Source organism: Stegodyphus dumicola, chromosome 1, assembly GCF_044657685.1.
Source record: "Stegodyphus dumicola isolate Sdum_Otavi_A_Nest chromosome 1, ASM4465768v1".
Classification (NCBI taxonomy): domain Eukaryota; kingdom Metazoa; phylum Arthropoda; class Arachnida; order Araneae; family Eresidae; genus Stegodyphus; species Stegodyphus dumicola.
This window is the reverse complement of record NC_140768.1, coordinates 270,738,270-270,750,272: the sequence shown is the minus strand read 5'-3', so window position 1 is coordinate 270,750,272 and position 12,003 is coordinate 270,738,270. Positions and strand designations below refer to the sequence as shown.

General features: G+C 32.4%; 1 protein-coding gene across 4 annotated transcripts in view; it reads right to left on the bottom strand.

The window, feature by feature from the left end:
• LOC118183748 (protein pangolin, isoforms A/H/I/S-like) overlaps positions 1–12,003 on the bottom strand; it is a 298,772-nt gene that overhangs the window by 137,449 nt on the left and 149,320 nt on the right. Inside the window, exon 1 of one of the 4 annotated variants that reach the window (XM_035353351.2) lies at positions 11,393–11,511. The exons of the other annotated variants lie outside the window; for them this stretch is intronic. The gene's annotated coding sequence lies outside the window, so the exon portion shown is untranslated. Of the gene's footprint in view, positions 1–11,392; positions 11,512–12,003 lie in introns of those variants that run through there. 4 annotated transcript variants of the gene reach the window in all.

Sequence of the window (12,003 nt, the reverse complement as noted above, 5' to 3'; positions counted from 1 at the left end):
CGTAAGATTACTAACGGAAGTGTGAGGATGTTATAGATTACATGACTGTGTAGAATTGGTCGATAAGATAATTTAATATATCTGCAGTTATATTCCTAGTAAATGTTAAGTCTGTAAACGAACTGCCAAGTGTACCTGGATAATTAGTTACTTGGCACCATTATGAGATTAAAATGATGTTTCATAAAATCAAATGTATTTTCATTTCGTTTGAGTCTACAATGAACTCTCTCATCATAATAATAGGAATATCTGTACATACAGTAAACATTTCATCGATCAGTAAAAGTAGTTTCAGAATATTTCATCCATGCAACAAGGACATCTTTAAATCTCCTGAATTTACAGTTGAATGAATATGTAGATGATAGAATAAATTTTGACTCTCCATTAACAATTACATCAACCATATGAATATCATCTACGTCAAAATACACTATTCTCTTGCGCTGTTTAACAGTAAATTCCGTTGGTACACAATCTATTACACTCGTTAAATTTCTATAAATCGCAACACCAATAGATAGGCAAAATAAACAAAATACAGCAAACATCTCCCGAACACAAGGACTGTCTACGCGCGACTGTCCAACAGACGACCTTGGCACTCACACATGGTAAATCTTCAATGACATATGAACCCTTACATTCACGTTGAAACATAGAATGGTATGAATCGAAATCTGCAATGAGTTTTACACTACTTTGTCCTATCGACCGTTATGCTGGTAACTTGTGCCAGTTCTACACTTTGTCGATCCTACGCTCGTACGCATGCGCACGCAGCTTTAATGTCACCCAACATTTCGCTATATTTGACGTGTTACTATGCGAATATCCTTCGACCAATTAAAATTTGTGTGTGTGTGTTTGCTAATGTGTTCTTTCACCTATCTAATGATGTACTTAGATTGATTATAACGTGTAGTTTCGAGGATCTAAGCATTCACGTACTACATCTCAAATAGCGTCCTAACCTTTGCTTCCCAATTAGGCCATTTTGGACATTTTTGGTGATAATTCCTATAAGCCGCCGTATGAATAGGCCACTTTTTACTAAGAAAAAATACGTAAAAGAAGCATCAAGCGGTTGTTCTAAAGTTAAACAGCTTCGCTTAAAGCTGTAGCAATACTAAATTCCACTGTCCGTTTCCGTTTCATAACCATCCTCAGCGCTCACTCTCTATCACTGAAATTTTCACTGTTCTCCGAATTTATGATGCGAATTATTTCTTCGACACTCAAAGCTCGAAATCCATTTCTCTAAATTCATCGAATTCTAGAATCACGTGTTAAGCGATATCTTCGCATACTTGCCTGCGAATTCATTGCCAGCGGGTGTCTGACTCTTAGTGCTGCTTTCGTCTTTAACACACGTAAACAACACCTTTTATAATGTGCAACAGATAAGCTATTAAATGCACCCAGAACTGGCATGAAAAACAAAAAGATTAAATGGCTGATACAAAATTCGAGAATATTATTGAAATTCTGTTTAATGTTACTACATTTTCCCAGTGATTTCATAAAACCGATTGCCGGTTCGTTTAATACAGGCTATACTGTGCGTGCGTGTATATATGCTGTGCATAACGTATAACGTAATAATGTTACTTTGAGTTTTCCAGTATTTTAAATTTCTAATCGCTATTTCACAAATTTATTGAGAAAAATGGCAGCAAACGGTTTCTATAATCAGCATGTTGATTCATAATAGTGTTCGTATGTATGGTTCACACCACTGAAATTTTATATTAAAGAAATGTTCCTGTTGATTTTGGTAAGCTGTATCATATTACTGATGACAAAAAATACTATATTAATGCTAATGTAAAGCTAACGTACTGGATTTCATCATAGCACACTAACGTAAAAATACTACTACACTCAAGAACGCAATAGGACAAAAATTCGCATATTCTTCAATTTAGAAAAATATGAATATTCGTAAATTTAGATTTTTTTTTAAAGAGAAATAGTTAATTTACAGGACTTCATCCACAAACTAAGAAAAAACATTTTACCTAGATTCAATATTCTGAATTTAGATTTTTACTGCTGTAACTTTTAAAGATACTATCTTATATTGCCCGCATATGCATCTTTCCCCGCTCCTCTTTTTACTCTCTGTACCTACGTTTTTCTCAAACGGCAGCTGTTCCATAAAAAAAAAAATAAATAAATAAATAAATAAAATAAAAAATTCTAGACGCGCTTACGTAATGCCTTGGGGTAGCTCCTCCTAAGTAATTGATGAAAAGGAAGGGACAGGCACACTAATTAAAATCGGTTACTGCCATCACTAAAACTAAAATTAAGAGGCTTAATTGTGAAAACGGCCTAGAATTATGAATTAACAAAGAGAAAATAAAATGTACGTATATATAATATATAATAAAATAAGAGTTTAGGTTTATTAACTTATATCAAACGAAACAGATTAATAAACTGAAATATATGTATTTGTAGATGAAATTTAATCTTCTTTTCCTACTGTTAGCAAACCTATTTGTGGCAAACTAAAAACTTGAGATTAAAGTATAACACCTTGAACAGTTTGCCAGTAAAGTTTTAGAAAGTCGAAATAATACACATACGACTGAAAATTAATTGCAATTTGAAAATTCAACGCCTAAAATTATTTTAAACTAGGATTACTCTATTAGTTTAAGAATTAAATCTGAAGATTTTCAGATTTTATATTACGCCCAAACGGGCGTTCTTTTTCATTTACGAACATATTTCGAGAGCATTTGGACTAAAAATATTTAAAAACAGCATATCTTTAGAATTTCCAATAGACAGTCTCGCGCGATAAAATAAAAATGTTAAAATAATGCAGATAAAAATGTTTTATTCTGTACTGTGTTGCCACTGCTCGCTTTGAAATTGTTGGGTTACAAAATATGAAACACAATAAAGCAAATTCAAGATTCGGACTTCCAGGTGTCCGTATTCGGATGGAAAATTACTTTATTCAAAATTTGATGATTCTAGGTATCGTTGTTTTTTCACAATGCAAGAAACATACATAAAATGATGCAGATTCATGATTTAATTTCATTGAATATAATACAGGGCAATAGTATTTGGTGGAAACAATTTGAAAAGTGATACATCACATTAAGTGATTCAACGCAAAATGCCGTTTCGAGACGAATAGCCCATCTGGGCTATCGTTTTTTGGGTTAAAAAAAGAAAAATGGATCATCTTTATATTACACATAAGGAAAACTATGGAAATGCTCATTCAGTTAACATAACATACATCAAATATCAAGTTTCTGATACCACACAACCATTAACAAAACAGCTTCAGATAGCCACGTATTTTTAACTAATAACGAATCCATGAAAATCACTTGAAAGGAAATAAAAATACGAAAGAGTTATGGTCATAGCAAAATATCAATAGTCAATACGTGTATTAAAGTTGGTCACGCTATGGTGTAAAAAATGAAACGTACAGAAAAACGCGTTTCTGCCGCTTTACCCCCCTTCCCGACATTATTTCACGATTTTGACGCTGTTCAATATACGACAGTTCGGTCATTACGGAAGTATTAAAATAACATTTAAGCAAAGCTATTCAGGTAACATACATTCAAACAACACAGCAAGTCAAATTACTGACAATGGAACTAGGAACAAGGACGTTGAGGAAAAGCTAAACAAACATGTTAGGAACAAAAGTACTGCTATAAATTAACAAATGTTGAAAGCTGTGAATACGATGTGAAGAACTCTCTGGGAACTCAAAATCCAGATTCCACTGAAACTTCGCATCACCGCGATTCAGTTTTATAGACAATTATAAGTAGCAGAAATTTTCACAACTTGATTTCAAAATAATTTTGTACAACGTGTATACACAGTGTGAGTTTGATTGACATACCATTTTTTTGCCCTGTCGATTGTATTTTGCACATTTATATTTTATTTGTTGCTTTTTATATAATCTTCCGAATGAAATACGTAAAAGCAGTTTGTGAGGTTAATTAATAAATATGTGATTACATAATTTTTAGCTTCTGTGTAAATATTCTATTGTTTTGCTGCGAATCCCTCTATTTTCATAAAAAGCCGATGACTTTATTACGAGGGTTTTTCTTGGACCACTGATACATTATAACAATGGAATATCACATCGTTTTTAGAACCTTTTCCCACTGCTTAAGGTCCGGTTACAGAGCTGGTGTGGCAGAAATTTTTGAATTTATTCACACATCGAGCAACAAAATCTAGAAATGTCAAAACTTTTAGAATTTAGAACAGGCATTGGAAGCAAAATTTACAAAGGCACCAAGCAGCACAATTTAGTGTGTATGATGCATTAAGCATATTAGTTGAATTGTTTAAATTGTCAGTTTTCAATTTCTTTATTAATAAAAAAATTATTTTCTATAATGCCTGTTCATATGATAAGATTAGAAGCATTTTTGATATTTTATGCTTGTGTCTAGTGAAAAGTAAAGAAAATAAAGGTAGGATAAAAATGTTAAGAAAAGGATTCTAGTATCAGAACTAAAACATTCAACTATTATGTTTTTATTGCTCTTCCAGATGTTCTCCAAAAAGTAAGAAATTAAGTATTAATACCATGGAGACATTTTTCATTTTGCCACATTTTTCTGGAATCTTCCAGAATAGTGGATCTATAAATCTTGCCTTCAAATCTTTCTAAACTTTCCAAGCTGCAATGTCTGAAATCCTAAAGAAAAATTACCCCTGCCAATTCAGTAACAGCAAAAAGCCAGAAATATTTTTTTAAAAAATGGATAAAAAATGTGTAAAATTAACTTTATAGAGAAAACTGACGCATATTTTGAGACAATTACATAAGGAAACTCTTACCAGGAAAAAATTATAAAGAAGTTTTTAATTGATTACATAGCTATTTTGCTTTTGCTAAGAACCGTTTCGTAAATTGTGCTTTATAGCATTATACCTTGCTTATTTTTCAGATTCAAAATATTGTATAAAAAGTGGCTAAAATGGAACTTTATAATACGACAATAAAAAATAAAAATGCTTTTTTTTAATGTTATTTCTTAAATGTAATTACAGCATATTACCATTATTTTAATGAAACTTATGTTACAATGTTTTAAAAAATCGTCGAAAAATTCCCAGATCTCAGAATTAAAAATTTTCAATAGAAACTGATCTTAAAATCGCCAATGTTGATAAGTCGCCAAATTTAGAGCAATTTAATAAAAGAATTCACATCCCCAAAAGCAAGTTGTTTAAAAGCTCTTCACTAGAAAAATGAAATAATTTCGAATGCTTTATGTTTCACACTTGCTCAGAAATTCTATCCCACCCTTTATATTAGAGAAATAGGAACAAATTATAACCCATGAACGCATTCACCCATTCAAAAGATAACGATATTTGTCAGAGAATTGCCAAAAATATTCCTCCAAAATGCTAATTCACACTCAAAATGGCAGTCGTAAAAACAGTCAGAAATTTCAGATGATTAAAAATTAAGGACCTTCTGACGATTTTGGCCGAAATTAAGGACTTTTAAGGACCAAAAATCGATTCCAAAAAACTTAAGGACTCTTAAGGACCGTACGAGCCCTGTGTTAAAGAAACCAACCTGCTTCTAAATGGACAGACAAATTAAAACGCTACTCTATACCTCCTCATTTACCGTTAGACTCGTATATAATGATGTTTAATAACTGGAAAGGGATTATTCTTCCGACCATCCATGCTATATATGTCTCAACAATAATTTTCTTAATATTTCTCAGGAAGTGAACATATAGGGCCTATTCAGTCGAAAGTCTGCTGCACCACTTCCGAGTGTTTCCTTAAAATCGTAATTCCAGCTGAAGCCCTGAAATGCGATATTTTATTACTTAATCATTTGTCATTAATTTAACTTTTTCTTATTATCTTATTCATTTCCCCCCCCCCAAATCTCCTTATGGCCTACCGCTGGGTTCGAAATACATCGACCGTATAATTGGAAATTTTCAAGAAAGCCAAAAAAAAAAAAAAAAAAAAAATCTGAAATTTTTCAGATTTTAAATTACGTCCAAAGGGGCGTTTTTTTAACGTTTTGAGTGTTACCTTTATTTATTAAATATCATGTTCTTTGCACTTAAACCATAAAATTCAGTTCAAGAGCAATATCGCAAAATAATGTTAAATTAAGCATATCTTTAGAATTTCCGATATACACAGTCTCGCGAGCTGGAGATAAAAGTATTTTTTTTCTATATAACGTTGCCATTTCTCGCTTTTAAAGCACTGAGTTTGTAATTCAAAAATTCGTTAAAGTTTTACAAAATATAAAATCTATAATAAAACAAATTCCAAATTTGGGATTTCAAATGCCCATATTCGCAGTAGGATTTCGTCATTCAAAATTCGATGGCTCTATGTACCATTGTTTTATCACAATGCGAGAAATAGACAATCATTTATGCAGATTTTTCATTATTTAATTTCTTCAAATATAATGCAGGACCCTAACATTTTGTGGCAACAGTTTGAAAAGTGAACCGACGTGAGTCCGACGCAAAATGCCAAAACGAAAGCAATAGTCCTTCGGGACTGAAATCCCTTTGGACTAAAAAAAAAATTTTTTTTTAAATCTGAAATGTTTCAGATTTTAAATTACGTCCAAAGGGGCGTTTTTTAACATTTTGTGTGTTACCTTTCTTTATTAAATATCATGTTCCTCGCACTTAAACCATAAGATCCAGTGCAACAGCAATATCGCAAAATAGTTTTAAAACGAGCATACCTTTAGAATTTCCGATACAGAGACTCACGCGCTGGAGATAAAAATGTTTTTTCTGCACAACGTTGCCATTGCTCGCTTTGAAATCCTCGAGTTTGTTAATCAAAAATTCGTCAAAGTTTTAAAAAATAGGAAATCGATCATAAAACAAATTTCAAATTTGGTCTTCCACATGCTCATATTCGTTGGAGGATTACGTTATTCAAAATTTGATGACTCTATGTACCGTTATTTTATGACAATGTGAGAAATATACATACATTTACGCAGATTTTCATTATTTAATTTCTTCAAATATAATGCAGGACTCTAACATTTTATGGCAACAGTTTGAAAAGTGAACCGACATTTATCCGTCCGACGCAAAATGCCAAAACGAAACTAATAGTCCTTCGGGATTCAAATCCCTTTGGACTAAAAAGCTGGCGTTTTGGAATTATGGTTGATTGAGGAATTACATTTTTACATGTTTTGTTTTAAAACATAAACTTCTAAAGTATCATTATCTTTTCGTATGAGCATCTTGAAATAATGACCTTCGCTGCCAAGAAGTTAAAAAAGCAGTTGAAGCTATGGCAATCGAAAGTTTTATTTGGGAGACAAATACAGAAGCGAATAACAATGTAAAATTTTGAAATGCCTTTAAAATATTTAAAGAACATGCGTTAAAACGTTACATTAAAATAGATTTGAAAAAGTACAATTATTGATTTTCATGACATTCCGAATTAAGGACAAAAATCATGCACAGCTTGACAGCAATTCGTCCTAAGCGCGCAAAAATCGTCATGACACATCAAAATTCCCATTCAGAAAAATAAAATAAATAAATAAAATAAAATAAAAGGATAGTTTATAAAAGATTTCGTTACAAGAATTACACCCTAATATTCCTCTCGGATTTATTATGAGTAATGACAGTAGAAAAATTTCGTAAAATATATTTTTAATTCAATCAGATGCAAATTAAATCATAGCAATACAAAATATTTTACGAATGTCTACCACAATGGAAAGTAAAACAAAAATGAAATTAAAATGGGCGATCTGCAGTTCAAATTTCAAAACAAAAAGTAGTAAAATACTTAAACATCAAAAGAAATGCCAACAAACGTTAAGTCTTTGCTCAACATACCGAAAGAGAGGCTTATTATAAATCAAGCAGCAACCATGCGTAGATCGCCAACATGCTCTTTCTTACCAAACTACGATAGAAAATACGCGAGTTCTTTCTTCTTCCCATCTACTTTTAAAGTAATGTTCTTTTGAATCACTAGTTAGGTCACGTGACACACTGTGTGTGTCTTAAGAAGTAGCATCCCTTCTCATCTGTCAATGACGATCTTACCTGCTCATTATAATGAATAGTATGCGATACGTCTTTTGGGTGCACGCAGAAAACACACACACACACACAAAAAAAAAAAAAAAAAAAAAAAAAAAAAAAAAAACCCACCACACAGAAGGAGGAAGAAACAGACAAAAACAATCAAGAATGATTTTACGAGGCATTGTCTTGAACTGCACATGAACCACAGCCGGTTACGGTTACAGTGTTATGCGACGCCGAGCGAGTAATAGTTGCGGCAATTAAGCAGTTAAGATTCTAATCTTGTTGACACATAAGATTATGGCAGACAGTGCAGGACCCAGCAGAATGGCCATCACAGAATGTGATTTTATTTGGATGGATAATTACTGTTGATTAGCATTCGTTGGAATCAGAAGGATGAGAAATAATTTCACTAGTAACGAATAAAACACAATTTGTAAAGTTGTCAGTCACGAAAAGCTTCCACAGACTTCACGGTACTTGCATGCCAAGTGACAGATAAATTGGTCTACGAGTCATAAAGGTTTAATCACGTGTAAAACCAATACCATACAAACAAAAGTGACAGGCCACGATTATTCGCGAGTATGTAATCGTTAACAAAGATCCTGTCAAGTCATTTTCAGCCCATACAGCTGACGTCTCAAAATTTTTAACAATCAAAATGATTATTCATCGTATGGGATATTGGTGGTTAGCAGTAACAAAACTAACAATATTAAAATAATGAAAATGAACTGAAGCACGTGAAAAATCTAAGACATACGTGAGAGGTTATGCGGTTCACAAACATTCAAGAAGACATCACCAGAAGTGTATAAGAATATAATGAACACAACAAACCATACACTGTTCTGCCACGTATGTCTACACAGATATCGGATGCTGGCAGGCACTATGACTAAATACTTATACATTCAGACAGCAAAGGTTCTCAGTTCGTCACGAAACTAGCTCTAAAATTAAATAATATTTATTACTCTGAGCCGCGTTACCTTTACAAATCGATTAAAAGTACATGCTTTTGTGGAGGGTTACAAAACTTCGACGATCATGTTATACCTAATTTAACCTCCTTCTTAGTAAGATTTCTGCTGGAAAATCCAGACGGAAAAATTAATCACTTTTATTAATCATTTCTGATAGAGAATTTAAAAATTATACATAAACTAAACACATTAATTAGCTTTAATAAATTCGTTTCACTTCTAGAATACGGGACATCATTCCACACCAACATAAACGGATGAATATCACTTTTTCGTGCAGATGGCTTTAGGAGGATTTTATGACCTCCTAAAGCCATCTGAACGAAAAAGGTTTTTTTCTCCTCCAGAATTCAAAGCTCCCTAAAGAGACACGTAGTAAAATTCCTCCCTTTAAAAATACTGGGGGGGGGGGGTTACTACTAAATTCTACATTTCGAAACCAAATTTTGGCTAATATGCGTAAATTCGTATATATTTGCGCCTCAAATTTTACTCACTAGAAATAATGCTCTAAAATATTATACGATCTTATATCAGATTACGCACAGACATTGTAAAGCGAGTATGTAGCTTCAACTGTTTCCCACTGATAAACTTACATTACATTTATGATGTTCGCGTACCCTTTAGTATGTTTTTGGCTGATTTCATGCTGTTTACTTCCTTCGTCTAAACCAGAAATACTTTTAGCCATGGGAAAAAAAAAAAAAAAAATTCTTTAAATTCATCATGCGGGAAGGGCCGTCGAAAGGTACCTTGTACTTGTGTGACAATCTTTTGGGGTGCCCCTATAGCTCGCAAAAAGGCGATGTGGGGTGAGGGACATCCTTTCCCAGTAAAAATGCAATTTAAAATAGCATTTTACAATTTTAATTTCATATTTCTTACTTCAAATATAAGTCCCAGACGGTGAACACGGGGTAACGACGGGCATGCGGGTCAGACAATTAAATATAAAATGTACATGCGAATTTCAGGGAATTTGAAGCAAAAAAAGAAAGGTACCGATGATTAATCAAACATTTTTATGAATTTAAAGCTTTGCCTGCATTTTTAATTTTATTACAAACACTGTGTTTTAAAAGTAATTATTAATTAATGTATTAATATGAGGCATGTAATCGAATGTTTGTTTGTGATTACCTTATCCAAATTTGGGTTATAACTCACTTGCAGCAATCCCTAAGCTCCATTTTCTGATCAATATTTATCTCAATAATATTTATTTGTTTAGATTCTAAATTAAAACGGCTAGAAACGATAGAACTGTCTACTTCGTCGGATGCAGTTGCTTTTTTATCTATCTCAGCTTAGGTTGACCGCTAATATAGTCATGTGTATATATGAGCAAATACACTGTAACAACTGATGTGCACTACTGTTAACGATTTTGGTGGTTTGTGTACAAAATCAGGCAAGAAAGAGTAAAAATGTCATTACACCGGATTTCGTAACGGACCGATTAAACAATTAAAAGGGCTAGCTTTACTTACCTCTGGTCTAAACACTGCAGAAAGCTTTTCCAGAGAGATTTTGGAGAGAAAATACATGGTATGAAGTTACGTAAATGAACAGAAATATGAAGTGATGCATAAAATGAACGAGCAAATTTTTTCCCTTCACTCATTTTAACACTATTTCCTATGCAGTTTCCTACTTTTATAACCCCTTACATTATTCTAAATGGTTTGCTGTCCTAAAATAACTTCAATATTCAGTAAAAAGTCATCCATATAGTTATTAAAAAATACTTCGAAAATAAGCTCTTAGAAAAAAGGGGAAGTTTAATAGCAAAGTTGTGCATTTCGCAGTTTTTCAAGCATCTTCTTTATTCAGTTTCTTAGATCTTTTAAAGGAAAGGGATGGAGAAGTTGGGTATTGTTCTTACATTTCGCGCAATCGGGCTATTTATAAGACTCCCCTCCTTAATTAAAATTTACGCAGATGGTGGTCACCCATCTGAGAAACCTAAAAAAAAAGGTTAAAAAAAGTGCGAGCAGGGACATTCGCAGAGCATTTATCTGAGAAGATTCACAGAAATATAATATCCACAACAATTTCTTTCAGCTACAAATATAATATACATACATAATTAATAGATAGACATAATTCCAATATGCAAATTTATTCACTTTCTTGCAAATAATTAATATCCTTATAAACAGTGATAAGATAATCATTTTCAAATTTTACTTATGTATGTTGCATATCTCGTAATCATGATATGTTATATGATGATTATGATATATGCAACATAAAGTAAAATTTGAAAATGATGATATGGAATGGAAAGAAAAGAATATACCATACTCTGTATTTTCTCTCTGTATCTCTCTATATACTCTGTATACTCTATCTCTCTCTCTGTATACTCTGTATCTCTGTAAAACTCGTCATCATGTGCCCATGCATTTAAAAAACACGAAAAATATGAATACAAATTCCAAATGTCAGAATTTCCAATGCTAACTGCACTTACCTAAACAGGAAAAGAAGAAGAAAAAAAAAAATATCAGTTAACAATGCAATTAAATTTTGTACAACATAGTATAGAACAAAACAGTAACAGAAATATTATTTTCAGCTTCTGAATACATAGTTTAGAAAAATATAATTATATATAACAGTCAACACTCTAAGTTATTTCACACAATGAATTTTTTTCCAGCAGATTCTCCCCCCCCCCCATGGAATAACAATAATTGCACTGCAGGGAAATTAAGGAAAATTAATTAGGAAAGGAAAATTTTAAATCTGTAAATTAAGGAAATTTAAAGTCGAACCACAAAGCACCAGATTCAAGCTCAAAGACTTCCTGTTTGTCAATTACAAATTACTTAAAAGGCATAAAACTATAAAGCTACTACTATACTGTACGAGAAACGAAGGTATTGAATGGTTAAATTCCTCGCATCTTTGAA